This window comes from Spermophilus citellus (genome assembly GCF_964194105.1).
Source record: "Spermophilus citellus genome assembly, chromosome: 12".
NCBI classification, from domain to species: domain Eukaryota; kingdom Metazoa; phylum Chordata; class Mammalia; order Rodentia; family Sciuridae; genus Spermophilus; species Spermophilus citellus.
Window position 1 is genome coordinate 64,291,113 of NC_138198.1, and position 19,454 is coordinate 64,310,566.

Below are 19,454 nucleotides of genomic sequence, written 5' to 3' on the forward strand. Positions count from 1 at the left end.
TTAGGAGGAGTGATCTCTTCTCACAACTTGTATCTGCCAAGTCAGCCACCTCACAAGAATGGACGTGGGATAGGAGGTAGGATTCTATATGTGCATGTAAAAATGCATGTTGCTGAATAGGCTACAGAGAAAGGGAGACAGGAATTCACATATTTGTTAACATTCAAAACACATGGAGAACTATTTCTATTAAATTGGACTAGATTTATAAAACCTACCCTTTATAATGCCAAAGGCCAGTCCAACTATACACCAGGCCTCCTCTGAACTGCCTGTATTTCTATTCTGTTTGAGTTATTTTTCTCCATCATATTAGTATTCGTAGTCACAATCTAGTAGGGTATGGGTTAGTGTCAGGGATTCAGTATTTCGAACGGAAAATAGGAAAATGAATCCAATGTGTAGGCCAATATGTGCTACAAAAAAATCTTCCCACTCTCATCCAGAACATTGCCTTGACATTACCTTCGCAATAAGTAAGACACAATTTGAGGAGAAGAGTTAGAAATGCTGTGAATACATATGTGGAATGGAAAATGCTCAGGAGTTCACAACCTTGGAGGTGGTAGACTAGTTTCCATGAGTAAGGGACAGGGTAAACACTCCACAAACGTGGAGCTCTGCTGGCCTAAAGACTTCGTGAGAAACTGCTTCTGAGGTTGGGCACTTGAAATATATGTTGTTGTCAGGAGCTTTAGCTTCCTTTGTAGTGAGACCATCAAACCAGGTCTGCATCTATGTGACCTGGAGGACATGGTTTCTGATTTTCCAATGAACATGAGGCAGAAGTGCTGAATTCTCTCTTTGCAGGTAAACTGTGGCCACTGGGGTCTAAGTGTCTCCGTGTGTGGACTGTGAAGCCATTTGGTCATCCTCCACTTTTCGTGGTGTTTCTTGCTGCTGCACTGGGAGTTCGGAATTTGCTTCAGGAAATACAAGGAGTTCAACTGGGACACAGTGCTGGAGGGAGTTCTGTCACGTGTGGTGGGTCAAGGTCCTAGGAGAATGCACCAGCCAGGCTTCTATCCCACAGAACTTGCCCCCTTGACCATAGCAACCTGATTCTGAACATTGCCCTGAAACCTCTCCATATAACAAGATGCCTTTACATAGAAGGGTCTGCTCACTGCACCATGTCAGTCACAAGCCATTTGGAAGCCAATGGCAGATCCACATGGCCCCACCACAGATGTTTTATCACACACCTGCACACCACTGCTCTAGGCCCACTACTCAGCGGGCCCCAACTTACTGGCATCTCTGTTTTACACCATTTTCATGAAACCCAGTCAATCAAGGCACTGTCTGGTACACTCATGATCAGCAACAGGACATCCAAAGGTTCTCCAGTGCCACCTGGTCATGGGAATTTCAAAAACGTCATGGTATTTATCTAGCTAGCCATTTTTAAAGGATGAAGTTGGAGGCACTGTGGGTTTCCATTCCTTCGGGAACCATCAAATGGTGAGGAAGCTCATTTCAACGAAAGCTCTGGGGAACTCTCACAAACAAGGCTTCCCAAAGAGTGGCCAAAAGGTCACAGGAAGCCAGGCCCATTGAGGTCTACAATGTGAGGTCTACGTGTGTTTGGACTCTCCACGATGGCTGCCAGGTCTTTAAGAATAAAATCATGTGATATCCGGGCTGAGATTCCCAGTGCTCTGTGGAAAGCCAGCCTGGGCCTAGATCTCAGTTTCCAAGGGCGACTCTCATGCGTGGCCTCCTAACATCCCGACACAATTCACGGCAATACTTCTCTGAGGTCAGTTCCAGAACTCAGTCTCCAAGGGGAATCACACCAGAGTTCAAGCCCAGGTGGACCCAGTCATCTCTTCCCACTGCCACACCACAATTCAAACCAAAACACTGCCACATGGCCCTCATCTTCTTCCATATAGACACTCATCATAACCTCTGGCTGGAGGTTTCCATGAGGGGCACAGCCCAAGACAGTGTCCACAATAAGCTCCCTTGCCTCTCATTTGCCTAATGTAGGGTGGACTGGACACCCTTCCTGTGGACCTGGAGTGATCAAATAGGCCTGCCTTTAATACTGCTCTACTTCTCCAATTGGAGGCCTACTGACTGCCGGGTATAGATTCTTTGTGTGAACTGGAGTCATGAGAAAACCCAAGCACCTATGGGCTAGCCTCTGCATGGCTTTGAAGGACTCATTTGACACAAAGGATCCCTATTCTCACTTGATGGAGGTCAGGAACCTTACAGAGGAAGGCGAGAGACCTCATCCAGGATGACTGCTTTTGTGCCAATTTGGCTTTGGATGCACACATGGGATCTTTCTTTGGATCCACCAGGTGCTGACAATCTAAGCCACAGCCTCACACTGGGCCAAGAGGCTGATTCAGACACATCCCTTTGCAAAGCAATTAAGCAAAGAGCCACAGGTGATGCCCATTCATTTCCATTTGAAAACTGTTTTCTTCAGGCTTCACAAAGGGGTGCCCTGAGGCAAAGGCCTTCCTGACATTCAGGGCCACAGAAGGATAGGTAAGCCCAAGGCCCAAAGCAGGCTTTCTCCAGGGAGACTTTACTGGTCACACTGATATCTGAGTTTTCTGAGATGCTCACCATTCCTTTCAACTATCCAGTACATGGCCATGTCACCGAGCTTGGAGGTGGTACATATCTTGGACACAAAACCATGAGCCTATTCTGGAGAGTGGCCAGAATTCAGGAAGAAAACAGGAACTTAGGAAGATAGTAGGTGTTGCCCATCCATAAGGCAAGCCGCAGTCCATTCATAAATTGGGCAGGATGAATGCTGGGAAGCTTTCTACTAGACAGGACACATCCATTGATGCATTCTCTTTTCTAATGTCTACAACCAGGGACACAGTGGGATACACAAACATAGAAACACTCGCCTTGTCAAAAGCCTTACTAGAAACAGTCCACTCCAAACCAAACAAACCGCCTTTCCTACCTATTCTCAGAACATGAGACAAAACCACAAACTCACACCCACACCCACAAAGGCACCTCCTTCCAAGTTGGTCTGTGACTACCCGGAGTGTCGTCTGACTGGTGGGCCATACTATGTTCCCCCGAAAGGGCCTGTCCTGTCTCACATCTGGCCTCCTTGGCCAACTCTGTGAAGTTGTCAGGAGCCAGCGGTGAGCCACTACCTGCTTTCTCAGGAAAGGCCCCTCTGCAGAGCTTTCCTGGCATTTGGCAATCCTCACCTCAGCGGGTACCAAGAAAGACTGACTCTGTCCTTGGTAAATCCAAACAAGTGAGCCCACTGGGACTGGGACTGGGACTGGCTCTGGGTGCCTGGCTTCCTGGATCCCAAGTTCAGAGAGTTCCATCACCAAGGAAGTGAGGTGAGGTCACTTCCTTCAGGAACTGAATGAGGTCACTGCCTTGGCAACCACTGTGTCCTAACAGTTGCTTCCAAGGCTCCCATGAGATGGAGGCTGCCCCTCCTTCCTGTGACACTTTCACAAGTTAGAATGGAATATCAACCACAGGCACCAAGGAACAGCTCTCCACACAGGCCTGCTTTGGTCCATCTTGTCTACATTAAGAAGAGAGAGGCTCATTCAGACACATCCCTTCATCCCGACCAGGTGGTTTGCCATGGAAGATGACTTCTGCTCTCTCAGGTCCTTCATAGCTGCCTACATCTTCTCCAGGGATCATTTCTGCATGGACCTTTGAGGTTCTCAGCAGGTGGAAGATCCCCCACATTCCTGTATTGTAAGACCCACTCTGTCCCTGCTCTTCTGTAAAGTTAGATTGAGGGAACAGTGTATGGTTAGGGTTAAGAACCTGTTTGATGTGGCTTAGGAATCACTCTGCTGGATGAAGAATGGTATTGGGAACCTGCGATATTTATAATAATATATAGGTGAAATATATGTATGAAAACAGAAATCCAAGTAAGATTTGAAGGCCAGAAGGGCATTGGGCCCTTGATTGGGATACTTAGCTTTGAATGACTTTCTGCACAGATGTCTCAGATAAATCGATACACAATGGCATAGGACCTTGTACCTTGGATGATTGAATGTAGAAGAGAACATCCAGTCAAAAAGGGATAGTAGGTAGGATTAGGAAGATAGTTGGTAAGTTTTGGAAGAAGAGTGAGTATGCAATTTGGACCAAAAGTTCTTTAGCAATAGGGTGTCGGTTAGAGAGTGAATGTAAACGTCAGCACATGTGAAGAGTCAGTCACAATGATGAACTGGGGAACATATGTAGGAAAGCAGATATCAATAGAGACATTAGGAAATCAGGCAAAGTATAAAGTGAGTGAGTGGATTAGACATTTTCAACAGGGTTGAGGTTGAATATATCATCTTAGGAAGAAACAAATGTGTAGTCACCAATAGCATTGACATTTGAGAGCATTAGGCAACCTGGACAAGGATGTTTTTAGTAATCCATGCTCACTTTCCAATGAGGCTTTGGTGCAATCATAAGTGTGACCTTTGCATTTTGTGTCCAGAATATCACTGTGATAAAATGTATATGTAGATCAGGTGACATGAGTGTTTCTTCCACCATTTCTGGGAGTAATATGTTGAAGACATATAAATTAGCCTTTGGGGGTACAAATAGGTGTACCCTGGGTCTATGAATATAGAGATAATGCATGAATAGACCATACTGTGAATAAATAGTATAACAGGTTCCAATTTAAATAATGGATTGCATTGATATCTGAAAATATATAGGAAATCTAATATTGATACACAACCATTCATTCTAACCAGTTATACATCTAATGGTGATATTGGGGTTATGGTTTACCATGAAGGGGGTGTGAGTTTTGCTTCACAAGGAATTATGGAAATGGAAAAGAATGTGTTTGGAAAGAAGTCTCATGAAAAGACCAGTCAAGAAACGTGGAGGTATACATGTGTTCTGAAGCAGGAAGTGATTGAAAGGGAAATAAATGCCTAGAAATTTGTGAACTTGAGGATGAAATACATATCCTATGATGTGCATCAACTGAAGAAATAGTAATGTACCAGTGTTGAATAAAAATGAACGTCAAAATACACATCATGTCCCATAGGAATCTACTTGCATTCATGTTAAACTGGGTCAGTTACTGTAGAAATATTAGGATTTCAGCACTAGGAAACAAATATGTATTTCAGGTGGATGACTATTTCTGAGAATAATCTTGTGAAAAGTTGATTATAAATCCACCTATATGAACATGAATGAATTTAGGGAGTATATAATATGACACATACATTTCATATTTTGAAAAATCTGGAGAGTGTGTGTATGTGTGTGTGTGTGTGTATATATATATACACAAAAAAAACAACACACACACACAAACCCAGACATTAAAGAGTAGAAATATATATGCCAATCGAAATTCATCATGAAATATTTATCATCCACAGATCCAAAAATATTTATTTTACTGAACATGTATTTATGTATCATGTTGTTCAAGTGGGAAGCTCACCTGGAGGTTGAATTCTCAGTTCCAACAGCGTTTAGGAGGAGTGATCTCTTCTCACAACTTGTATCTGCCAAGTCAGCCACCTCACAAGAATGGACGTGGGATAGGAGGTAGGATTCTATATGTGCATGTAAAAATGCATGTTGCTGAATAGGCTACAGAGAAAGGGAGACAGGAATTCACATATTTGTTAACATTCAAAACACATGGAGAACTATTTCTATTAAATTGGACTAGATTTATAACACCTACCCTTTATAATGCCAAAGGCCAGTCCAACTATACACCAGGCCTCCTCTGAACTGCCTGTATTTCTATTCTGTTTGAGTTATTTTTCTCCATCATATTAGTATTCGTAGTCACAATCTAGTAGGGTATGGGTTAGTGTCAGGGATTCAGTATTTCGAACGGAAAATAGGAAAATGAATCCAATGTGTAGGCCAATATGTGCTACAAAAAAATCTTCCCACTCTCATCCAGAACATTGCCTTGACATTACCTTCACAATAAGTAAGACACAATTTGAGGAGAAGAGTTAGAAATGCTGTGAATACATATGTGGAATGGAAAATGCTCAGGAGTTCACAACCTTGGAAGTGGTAGACTAGTTTCCATGAGTAAGGGACAGGGTAAACACTCCACAAATGTGGAGCTCTGCTGGCCTAAAGACTTCCTGAGAAACTGCCTCTGAGGTTGGGCACTTGAAATATATGTTGTTGTCAGGAGCTTTAGCTTCCTTTGTAGTGAGACCATCAAACCTGGTCTGCATCTATGTGACCTGGAGGACATGGTTTCTGATTTTCCAATGAACATGAGGCAGAAGTGCTGAATTCTCTCTTTGCAGGTAAACTGTGGCCACTGGGGTCTAAGTGTCTCCCTGTGTGGTCTGTGAAGCCATTTGGTCATCCTCCACTTTTCGTGGTGTTTCTTGCTGCTGCACTGGTAGTTTGGAATTTGCTTCAGGAAATACAAGGAGTTCAACTGGGACACAGTGCTGGAGGGAGTTCTGTCACGTGTGGTGGGTCAAGGTCCTAGGAGAATGCACCAGCCAGGCTTCTATCCCACAGAGCTTGCCCCCTTGACCATAGCAACCTGATTCTGAACATTGCCCTGAAACCTCTCCATATAACAAGATGCCTTTACATAGAAGGGTCTGCTCACTGCACCATGTCAGTCACAAGCCATTTGGAAGCCAATGGCAGATCCACATGGCGCCACCACAGATGTTTTATCACACACCTGCACACCACTGCTCTAGGCCCACTACTCAGCGGGCCCCAACTTACTGGCAACTCTGTTTTACACCATTTTCATGAAACCCAGTCAATCAAGGCACTGTCTGGTACACTCATGATCAGCAACAGGACATCCAAAGGTTCTCCAGTGACACCTGGTCATGGGAATTTCAAAAATGTCATGGTATTTATCTAGCTAGCCATTTTTAAAGGATGAAGTTGGAGGCACTGTGTGTTTCCATTCCTTCAGGAACCATTAAATGGTGAGGAAGCTCATTTCGACGAAAGCTCTGGAGAACCCTCACAAACAAGTCTTCCCAAAGAGTGGCCAAAAGGTCACAGGAAGCCAGGCCCATTGAGGTCTACAATGTGAGGTCCACGTGTGTTTGGACTCTCCACGATGGCTGCCAGGTCTTTAAGAATAAACTCATGTGATATCCGGGCTGAGATTCCCAGTGCTCTGTGGAAAGCCAGCCTGGGCCTAGATCTCAGTTTCCAAGGGCGACTCTCATGCGTGGCCTCCTAACATCCCGACACAATTCACGGCAATACTTCTCTGAGGTCAGTTCCAGAACTCAGTCTCCAAGGGGAATCACACCAGAGTTCAAGCCCAGGTGGACCCAGTCATCTCTTCCCACTGCCACACCACAATTCAAACCAAAACACTGCCACATGGCCCTCATCTTCTTCCATATAGACACTCATCATAACCTCTGGCTGGAGGTTTCCATGAGGGGCACAGCCCAAGACAGTGTCCACAATATGCTCCCTTGCCTCTCATTTGCCTAATGTCAGGGTGGACTGGACACCCTTCCTGTGGACCTGGAGTGATCAAATAGGCCTGCCTTTAATACTGCTCTACTTCTCCAATTGGAGGCCTACTGACTGCCGGGTATAGATTCTTTGTGTGAACTGGAGTCATGAGAAAACCCAAGCACCTATGGGCTAGCCTCTGCATGGCTTTGAAGGACTCATTTGACACAAAGGATCCCTATTCTCACTTGATGGAGGTCAGGAATCTTACAGAGGAAGGCGAGAGACCTCATCCAGGATGACTGCTTTTGTGCCAATTTGGCTTTGGATGCACACATGGGATCTTTCTTTGGATCCACCAGGTGCTGACAATCTAAGCCACAGCCTCACACTGGGCCAAGAGGCTGATTCAGACACATCCCTTTGCAAAGCAATTAAGCAAAGAGCCACAGGTGATGCCCATTCATTTCCATTTGAAAACTGTTTTCTTCAGGCTTCACAAAGGGGTGCCCTGAGGCAAAGGCCTTCCTGACATTCAGGGCCACAGAAGGATAGGTAAGCCCAAGGCCCAAAGCAGGCTTTCTCCAGGGAGACTTTACTGGTCACACTGATATCTGAGTTTTCTGAGATGCTCACCATTCCTTTCAACTATCCAGTACATGGCCATGTCACCGAGCTTGGAGGTGGTACATATCTTGGACACAAAACCATGAGCCTATTCTGGAGAGTGGCCAGAATTCAGGAAGAAAACAGGAACTTAGGAAGATAGTAGGTGTTGCCCATCCATAAGGCAAGCCGCAGTCCATTCATAAATTGGGCAGGATGAATGCTGGGAAGCTTTCTACTAGACAGGACACATCCATTGATGCATTCTCTTTTCTAATGTCTACAACCAGGGACACAGTGGGATACACAAACATAGAAACACTCGCCTTGTCAAAAGCCTTACTAGAAACAGTCCACTCCAAACCAAACAAACCGCCTTTCCTACCTATTCTCAGAACATGAGACAAAACCACAAACTCACACCCACACCCACAAAGGCACCTCCTTCCAAGTTGGTCTGTGACTACCCGGAGTGTCGTCTGACTGGTGGGCCATACTATGTTCCCCCGAAAGGGCCTGTCCTGTCTCACATCTGGCCTCCTTGGCCAACTTTGTGAAGTTGTCAGGAGCCAGCGGTGAGCCACTACCTGCTTTCTCAGGAAAGGCCCCTCTGCAGAGCTTTCCTGGCATTTGGCAATCCTCACCTCAGCGGGTACCAAGAAAGACTGACTCTGTCCTTGGTAAATCCAAACAAGTGAGCCCACTGGGACTGGGACTGGGACTGGCTCTGGGTGCCTGGCTTCCTGGATCCCAAGTTCAGAGAGTTCCATCACCAAGGAAGTGAGGTGAGGTCACTTCCTTCAGGAACTGAATGAGGTCACTGCCTTGGCAACCACTGTGTCCTAACAGTTGCTTCCAAGGCTCCCATGAGATGGAGGCTGCCCCTCCTTCCTGTGACACTTTCACAAGTTAGAATGGAATATCAACCACAGGCACCAAGGAACAGCTCTCCACACAGGCCTGCTTTGGTCCATCTTGTCTACATTAAGAAGAGAGAGGCTCATTCAGACACATCCCTTCATCCCGACCAGGTGGTTTGCCATGGAAGATGACTTCTGCTCTCTCAGGTCCTTCATAGCTGCCTACATCTTCTCCAGGGATCATTTCTGCATGGACCTTTGAGGTTCTCAGCAGGTGGAAGATCCCCCACATTCCTGTATTGTAAGACCCACTCTGTCCCTGCTCTTCTGTAAAGTTAGATTGAGGGAACAGTGTATGGTTAGGGTTAAGAACCTGTTTGATGTGGCTTAGGAATCACTCTGCTGGATGAAGAATGGTATTGGGAACCTGCGATATTTATAATAATATATAGGTGAAATATATGTATGAAAACAGAAATCCAAGTAAGATTTGAAGGCCAGAAGGGCATTGGGCCCTTGATTGGGATACTTAGCTTTGAATGACTTTCTGCACAGATGTCTCAGATAAATCGATACACAATGGCATAGGACCTTGTACCTTGGATGATTGAATGTAGAAGAGAACATCCAGTCAAAAAGGGATAGTAGGTAGGATTAGGAAGATAGTTGGTAAGTTTTGGAAGAAGAGTGAGTATGCAATTTGGACCAAAAGTTCTTTAGCAATAGGGTGTCGGTTAGAGAGTGAATGTAAACGTCAGCACATGTGAAGAGTCAGTCACAATGATGAACTGGGGAACATATGTAGGAAAGCAGATATCAATAGAGACATTAGGAAATCAGGCAAAGTATAAAGTGAGTGAGTGGATTAGACATTTTCAACAGGGTTGAGGTTGAATATATCATCTTAGGAAGAAACAAATGTGTAGTCACCAATAGCATTGACATTTGAGAGCATTAGGCAACCTGGACAAGGATGTTTTTAGTAATCCATGCTCACTTTCCAATGAGGCTTTGGTGCAATCATAAGTGTGACCTTTGCATTTTGTGTCCAGAATATCACTGTGATAAAATGTATATGTAGATCAGGTGACATGAGTGTTTCTTCCACCATTTCTGGGAGTAATATGTTGAAGACATATAAATTAGCCTTTGGGGGTACAAATAGGTGTACCCTGGGTCTATGAATATAGAGATAATGTATGAATAGACCATACTGTGAATAAATAGTATAACAGGTTCCAATTTAAATAATGGATTGCATTGATATCTGAAAATATATAGGAAATCTAATATTGATACACAACCATTCATTCTAACCAGTTATACATCTAATGGTGATATTGGGGTTATGGTTTACCATGAAGGGGGTGTGAGTTTTGCTTCACAAGGGATTATGGAAATGGAAAAGAATGTGTTTGGAAAGAAGTCTCATGAAAAGACCAGTCAAGAAACGTGGAGGTATACATGTGTTCTGAAGCAGGAAGTGATTGAAAGGGAAATAAATGCCTAGAAATTTGTGAACTTGAGGATGAAATACATATCCTATGATGTGCATCAACTGAAGAAATAGTAATGTACCAGTGTTGAATAAAAATGAACGTCAAAATACACATCATGTCCCATAGGAATCTACTTGCATTCATGTTAAACTGGGTCAGTTACTGTAGAAATATTAGGATTTCAGCACTAGGAAACAAATATGTATTTCAGGTGGATGACTATTTCTGAGAATAATCTTGTGAAAAGTTGATTATAAATCCACATATATGAACATGAATGAATTTAGGGAGTATATAATATGACACATACATTTCATATTTTGAAAAATCTGGAGAGTGTGTGTATGTGTGTGTGTGTGTGTGTATATATATATACACAAAAAAAAACAACACACACACACAAACCCAGACATTAAAGAGTAGAAATATATATGCCAATCGAAATTCATCATGAAATATTTATCATCCACAGATCCAAAAATATTTATTTTACTGAACATGTATTTATGTATCATGTTGTTCAAGTGGGAAGCTCACCTGGAGGTTGAATTCTCAGTTCCAACAGCGTTTAGGAGGAGTGATCTCTTCTCACAACTTGTATCTGCCAAGTCAGCCACCTCACAAGAATGGACGTGGGATAGGAGGTAGGATTCTATATGTGCATGTAAAAATGCATGTTGCTGAATAGGCTACAGAGAAAGGGAGACAGGAATTCACATATTTGTTAACATTCAAAACACATGGAGAACTATTTCTATTAAATTGGACTAGATTTATAACACCTACCCTTTATAATGCCAAAGGCCAGTCCAACTATACACCAGGCCTCCTCTGAACTGCCTGTATTTCTATTCTGTTTGAGTTATTTTTCTCCATCATATTAGTATTCGTAGTCACAATCTAGTAGGGTATGGGTTAGTGTCAGGGATTCAGTATTTCGAACGGAAAATAGGAAAATGAATCCAATGTGTAGGCCAATATGTGCTACAAAAAAATCTTCCCACTCTCATCCAGAACATTGCCTTGACATTACCTTCGCAATAAGTAAGACACAATTTGAGGAGAAGAGTTAGAAATGCTGTGAATACATATGTGGAATGGAAAATGCTCAGGAGTTCACAACCTTGGAGGTGGTAGACTAGTTTCCATGAGTAAGGGACAGGGTAAACACTCCACAAACGTGGAGCTCTGCTGGCCTAAAGACTTCGTGAGAAACTGCTTCTGAGGTTGGGCACTTGAAATATATGTTGTTGTCAGGAGCTTTAGCTTCCTTTGTAGTGAGACCATCAAACCAGGTCTGCATCTATGTGACCTGGAGGACATGGTTTCTGATTTTCCAATGAACATGAGGCAGAAGTGCTGAATTCTCTCTTTGCAGGTAAACTGTGGCCACTGGGGTCTAAGTGTCTCCGTGTGTGGACTGTGAAGCCATTTGGTCATCCTCCACTTTTCGTGGTGTTTCTTGCTGCTGCACTGGGAGTTCGGAATTTGCTTCAGGAAATACAAGGAGTTCAACTGGGACACAGTGCTGGAGGGAGTTCTGTCACGTGTGGTGGGTCAAGGTCCTAGGAGAATGCACCAGCCAGGCTTCTATCCCACAGAGCTTGCCCCCTTGACCATAGCAACCTGATTCTGAACATTGCCCTGAAACCTCTCCATATAACAAGATGCCTTTACATAGAAGGGTCTGCTCACTGCACCATGTCAGTCACAAGCCATTTGGAAGCCAATGGCAGATCCACATGGCCCCACCACAGATGTTTTATCACACACCTGCACACCACTGCTCTAGGCCCACTACTCAGCGGGCCCCAACTTACTGGCATCTCTGTTTTACACCATTTTCATGAAACCCAGTCAATCAAGGCACTGTCTGGTACACTCATGATCAGCAACAGGACATCCAAAGGTTCTCCAGTGCCACCTGGTCATGGGAATTTCAAAAACGTCATGGTATTTATCTAGCTAGCCATTTTTAAAGGATGAAGTTGGAGGCACTGTGGGTTTCCATTCCTTCGGGAACCATCAAATGGTGAGGAAGCTCATTTCAACGAAAGCTCTGGGGAACTCTCACAAACAAGGCTTCCCAAAGAGTGGCCAAAAGGTCACAGGAAGCCAGGCCCATTGAGGTCTACAATGTGAGGTCTACGTGTGTTTGGACTCTCCACGATGGCTGCCAGGTCTTTAAGAATAAAATCATGTGATATCCGGGCTGAGATTCCCAGTGCTCTGTGGAAAGCCAGCCTGGGCCTAGATCTCAGTTTCCAAGGGCGACTCTCATGCGTGGCCTCCTAACATCCCGAAACTATTCACGGCAATACTTCTCTGAGGTCAGTTCCAGAACTCAGTCTCCAAGGGGAATCACACCAGAGTTCAAGCCCAGGTGGACCCAGTCATCTCTTCCCACTGCCACACCACAATTCAAACCAAAACACTGCCACATGGCCCTCATCTTCTTCCATATAGACACTCATCATAACCTCTGGCTGGAGGTTTCCATGAGGGGCACAGCCCAAGACAGTGTCCACAATAAGCTCCCTTGCCTCTCATTTGCCTAATGTAGGGTGGACTGGACACCCTTCCTGTGGACCTGGAGTGATCAAATAGGCCTGCCTTTAATACTGCTCTACTTCTCCAATTGGAGGCCTACTGACTGCCGGGTATAGATTCTTTGTGTGAACTGGAGTCATGAGAAAACCCAAGCACCTATGGGCTAGCCTCTGCATGGCTTCGAAGGACTCATTTGACACAAAGGATCCCTATTCTCACTTGATGGAGGTCAGGAACCTTACAGAGGAAGGCGAGAGACCTCATCCAGGATGACTGCTTTTGTGCCAATTTGGCTTTGGATGCACACATGGGATCTTTCTTTGGATCCACCAGGTGCTGACAATCTAAGCCACAGCCTCACACTGGGCCAAGAGGCTGATTCAGACACATCCCTTTGCAAAGCAATTAAGCAAAGAGCCACAGGTGATGCCCATTCATTTCCATTTGAAAACTGTTTTCTTCAGGCTTCACAAAGGGGTGCCCTGAGGCAAAGGCCTTCCTGACATTCAGGGCCACAGAAGGATAGGTAAGCCCAAGGCCCAAAGCAGGCTTTCTCCAGGGAGACTTTACTGGTCACACTGATATCTGAGTTTTCTGAGATGCTCACCATTCCTTTCAACTATCCAGTACATGGCCATGTCACCGAGCTTGGAGGTGGTACATATCTTGGACACAAAACCATGAGCCTATTCTGGAGAGTGGCCAGAATTCAGGAAGAAAACAGGAACTTAGGAAGATAGTAGGTGTTGCCCATCCATAAGGCAAGCCGCAGTCCATTCATAAATTGGGCAGGATGAATGCTGGGAAGCTTTCTACTAGACAGGACACATCCATTGATGCATTCTCTTTTCTAATGTCTACAACCAGGGACACAGTGGGATACACAAACATAGAAACACTCGCCTTGTCAAAAGCCTTACTAGAAACAGTCCACTCCAAACCAAACAAACCGCCTTTCCTACCTATTCTCAGAACATGAGACAAAACCACAAACTCACACCCACACCCACAAAGGCACCTCCTTCCAAGTTGGTCTGTGACTACCCGGAGTGTCGTCTGACTGGTGGGCCATACTATGTTCCCCCGAAAGGGCCTGTCCTGTCTCACATCTGGCCTCCTTGGCCAACTCTGTGAAGTTGTCAGGAGCCAGCGGTGAGCCACTACCTGCTTTCTCAGGAAAGGCCCCTCTGCAGAGCTTTCCTGGCATTTGGCAATCCTCACCTCAGTGGGTACCAAGAAAGACTGACTCTGTCCTTGGTAAATCCAAACAAGTGAGCCCACTGGGACTGGGACTGGGACTGGCTCTGGGTGCCTGGCTTCCTGGATCCCAAGTTCAGAGAGTTCCATCACCAAGGAAGTGAGGTGAGGTCACTTCCTTCAGGAACTGAATGAGGTCACTGCCTTGGCAACCACTGTGTCCTAACAGTTGCTTCCAAGGCTCCCATGAGATGGAGGCTTCCCCTCCTTCCTGTGACATTTTCACAAGTTAGAATGGAATATCAACCACAGGCACCAAGGAACAGCTCTCCACACAGGCCTGCTTTGGTCCATCTTGTCTACATTAAGAAGAGAGAGGCTCATTCAGACACAACCCTTCATCCTGACCAGGTTGTTTGCCATGGAAGGTGACTTCTGCTCTCTCAGGTCCTTCATAGCTGCCTACATCTTCTCCAGGGATCATTTCTGCATGGACCTTTGAGGTTCTCAGCAGGTGGAAGATCCCCCACATTCCTGTATTGTAAGACCCACTCTGTCCCTGCTCTTCTGTAAAGTTAGATTGAGGGAACAGTGTATGCTTAGGGTTAAGAACCTGTTTGATGTGGCTTAGGAATCACTCTGCTGGATGAAGAATGGTATTGGGAACCTGCGATATTTATAATAATATATAGGTGAAATATATGTATGAAAACAGAAATCCAAGTAAGATTTGAAGGCCAGAAGGGCATTGGGCCCTTGATTGGGATACTTAGCTTTGAATGACTTTCTGCACAGATGTCTCAGATAAATCGATATACAATGGCATAGGACCTTGTACCTTGGATGATTGAATGTAGAAGAGAACATCCAGTCAAAAAGGGATAGTAGGTAGGATTAGGAAGAAAGTTGGTAAGTTTTGGAAGAAGAGTGAGTATGCAATTTGGACCAAAAGTTCTTTAGCAATAGGGTGTCGGTTAGAGAGTGAATGTAAACGTCAGCACATGTGAAGAGTCAGTCACAATGATGAACTGGGGAACATATGTAGGAAAGCAGATATCAATAGAGACATTAGGAAATCAGGCAAAGTATAAAGTGAGTGAGTGGATTAGACATTTTCAACAGGGTTGAGGTTGAATATATCATCTTAGGAAGAAACAAATGTGTAGTCACCAATAGCATTGACATTTGAGAGCATTAGGCAACCTGGACAAGGATGTTTTTAGTAATCCATGCTCACTTTCCAATGAGGCTTTGGTGCAATCATAAGTGTGACCTTTGCATTTTGTGTCCAGAATATCACTGTGATAAAATGTATATGTAGATCAGGTGACATGAGTGTTTCTTCCACCATTTCTGGGAGTAATATGTTGAAGACATATAAATTAGCCTTTGGGGGTACAAATAGGTGTACCCTGGGTCTATGAATATAGAGATAATGTATGAATAGACCATACTGTGAATAAATAGTATAACAGGTTCCAATTTAAATAATGGATTGCATTGATATCTGAAAATATATAGGAAATCTAATATTGATACACAACCATTCATTCTAACCAGTTATACATCTAATGGTGATATTGGGGTTATGGTTTACCATGAAGGGGGTGTGAGTTTTGCTTCACAAGGGATTATGGAAATGGAAAAGAATGTGTTTGGAAAGAAGTCTCATGAAAAGACCAGTCAAGAAACGTGGAGGTATACATGTGTTCTGAAGCAGGAAGTGATTGAAAGGGAAATAAATGCCTAGAAATTTGTGAACTTGAGGATGAAATACATATCCTATGATGTGCATCAACTGAAGAAATAGTAATGTACCAGTGTTGAATAAAAATGAACGTCAAAATACACATCATGTCCCATAGGAATCTACTTGCATTCATGTTAAACTGGGTCAGTTACTGTAGAAATATTAGGATTTCAGCACTAGGAAACAAATATGTATTTCAGGTGGATGACTATTTCTGAGAATAATCTTGTGAAAAGTTGATTATAAATCCACCTATATGAACATGAATGAATTTAGGGAGTATATAATATGACACATACATTTCATATTTTGAAAAATCTGGAGAGTGTGTGTATGTGTGTGTGTGTGTGTATATATATATACACAAAAAAAACAACACACACACACAAACCCAGACATTAAAGAGTAGAAATATATATGCCAATCGAAATTCATCATGAAATATTTATCATCCACAGATCCAAAAATATTTATTTTACTGAACATGTATTTATGTATCATGTTGTTCAAGTGGGAAGCTCACCTGGAGGTTGAATTCTCAGTTCCAACAGCGTTTAGGAGGAGTGATCTCTTCTCACAACTTGTATCTGCCAAGTCAGCCACCTCACAAGAATGGACGTGGGATAGGAGGTAGGATTCTATATGTGCATGTAAAAATGCATGTTGCTGAATAGGCTACAGAGAAAGGGAGACAGGAATTCACATATTTGTTAACATTCAAAACACATGGAGAACTATTTCTATTAAATTGGACTAGATTTATAACACCTACCCTTTATAATGCCAAAGGCCAGTCCAACTATACACCAGGCCTCCTCTGAACTGCCTGTATTTCTATTCTGTTTGAGTTATTTTTCTCCATCATATTAGTATTCGTAGTCACAATCTAGTAGGGTATGGGTTAGTGTCAGGGATTCAGTATTTCGAACGGAAAATAGGAAAATGAATCCAATGTGTAGGCCAATATGTGCTACAAAAAAATCTTCCCACTCTCATCCAGAACATTGCCTTGACATTACCTTCGCAATAAGTAAGACACAATTTGAGGAGAAGAGTTAGAAATGCTGTGAATACATATGTGGAATGGAAAATGCTCAGGAGTTCACAACCTTGGAGGTGGTAGACTAGTTTCCATGAGTAAGGGACAGGGTAAACACTCCACAAACGTGGAGCTCTGCTGGCCTAAAGACTTCGTGAGAAACTGCTTCTGAGGTTGGGCACTTGAAATATATGTTGTTGTCAGGAGCTTTAGCTTCCTTTGTAGTGAGACCATCAAACCAGGTCTGCATCTATGTGACCTGGAGGACATGGTTTCTGATTTTCCAATGAACATGAGGCAGAAGTGCTGAATTCTCTCTTTGCAGGTAAACTGTGGCCACTGGGGTCTAAGTGTCTCCGTGTGTGGACTGTGAAGCCATTTGGTCATCCTCCACTTTTCGTGGTGTTTCTTGCTGCTGCACTGGGAGTTCGGAATTTGCTTCAGGAAATACAAGGAGTTCAACTGGGACACAGTGCTGGAGGGAGTTCTGTCACGTGTGGTGGGTCAAGGTCCTAGGAGAATGCACCAGCCAGGCTTCTATCCCACAGAGCTTGCCCCCTTGACCATAGCAACCTGATTCTGAACATTGCCCTGAAACCTCTCCATATAACAAGATGCCTTTACATAGAAGGGTCTGCTCACTGCACCATGTCAGTCACAAGCCATTTGGAAGCCAATGGCAGATCCACATGGCCCCACCACAGATGTTTTATCACACACCTGCACACCACTGCTCTAGGCCCACTACTCAGCGGGCCCCAACTTACTGGCATCTCTGTTTTACACCATTTTCATGAAACCCAGTCAATCAAGGCACTGTCTGGTACACTCATGATCAGCAACAGGACATCCAAAGGTTCTCCAGTGCCACCTGGTCATGGGAATTTCAAAAATGTCATGGTATTTATCTAGCTAGCCATTTTTAAAGGATGAAGTTGGAGGCACTGTGTGTTTCCATTCCTTCGGGAACCATTAAATGGTGAGGAAGCTCATTTCGACGAAAGCTCTGGAGAACCCTCACAAACAAGTCTTCCCAAAGAGTGGCCAAAAGGTCACAGGAAGCCAGGCCCATTGAGGTCTACAATGTGAGGTCCACGTGTGTTTGGACTCTCCACGATGGCTGCCAGGTCTTTAAGAATAAACTCATGTGATATCCGGGCTGAGATTCCCAGTGCTCTGTGGAAAGCCAGCCTGGGCCTAGATCTCAGTTTCCAAGGGCGACTCTCATGCGTGGCCTCCTAACATCCCGACACAATTCACGGCAATACTTCTCTGAGGTCAGTTCCAGAACTCAGTCTCCAAGGGGAATCACACCAGAGTTCAAGCCCAGGTGGACCCAGTCATCTCTTCCCACTGCCACACCACAATTCAAACCAAAACACTGCCACATGGCCCTCATCTTCTTCCATATAGACACTCATCATAACCTCTGGCTGGAGGTTTCCATGAGGGGCACAGCCCAAGACAGTGTCCACAATATGCTCCCTTGCCTCTCATTTGCCTAATGTCAGGGTGGACTGGACACCCTTCCTGTGGACCTGGAGTGATCAAATAGGCCTGCCTTTAATACTGCTCTACTTCTCCAATTGGAGGCCTACTGACTGCCGGGTATAGATTCTTTGTGTGAACTGGAGTCATGAGAAAACCCAAGCACCTATGGGCTAGCCTCTGCATGGCTTTGAAGGACTCATTTGACACAAAGGATCCCTATTCTCACTTGATGGAGGTCAGGAATCTTACAGAGGAAGGCGAGAGACCTCATCCAGGATGACTGCTTTTGTGCCAATTTGGCTTTGGATGCACACATGGGATCTTTCTTTGGATCCACCAGGTGCTGACAATCTAAGCCACAGCCTCACACAGGGCCAAGAGGCTGATTCAGACACATCCCTTTGCAAAGCAATTAAGCAAAGAGCCACAGGTGATGCCCATTCATTTCCATTTGAAAACTGTTTTCTTCAGGCTTCACAAAGGGGTGCCCTGAGGCAAAGGCCTTCCTGACATTCAGGGCCACAGAAGGATAGGTAAGCCCAAGGCCCAAAGCAGGCTTTCTCCAGGGAGACTTTACTGGTCACACTGATATCTGAGTTTTCTGAGATGCTCACCATTCCTTTCAACTATCCAGTACATGGCCATGTCACCGAGCTTGGAGGTGGTACATATCTTGGACACAAAACCATGAGCCTATTCTGGAGAGTGGCCAGAATTCAGGAAGAAAACAGGAACTTAGGAAGATAGTAGGTGTTGCCCATCCATAAGGCAAGCCGCAGTCCATTCATAAATTGGGCAGGATGAATGCTGGGAAGCTTTCTACTAGACAGGACACATCCATTGATGCATTCTCTTTTCTAATGTCTACAACCAGGGACACAGTGGGATACACAAACATAGAAACACTCGCCTTGTCAAAAGCCTTACTAGAAACAGTCCACTCCAAACCAAACAAACCGCCTTTCCTACCTATTCTCAGAACATGAGACAAAACCACAAACTCACACCCACACCCACAAAGGCAC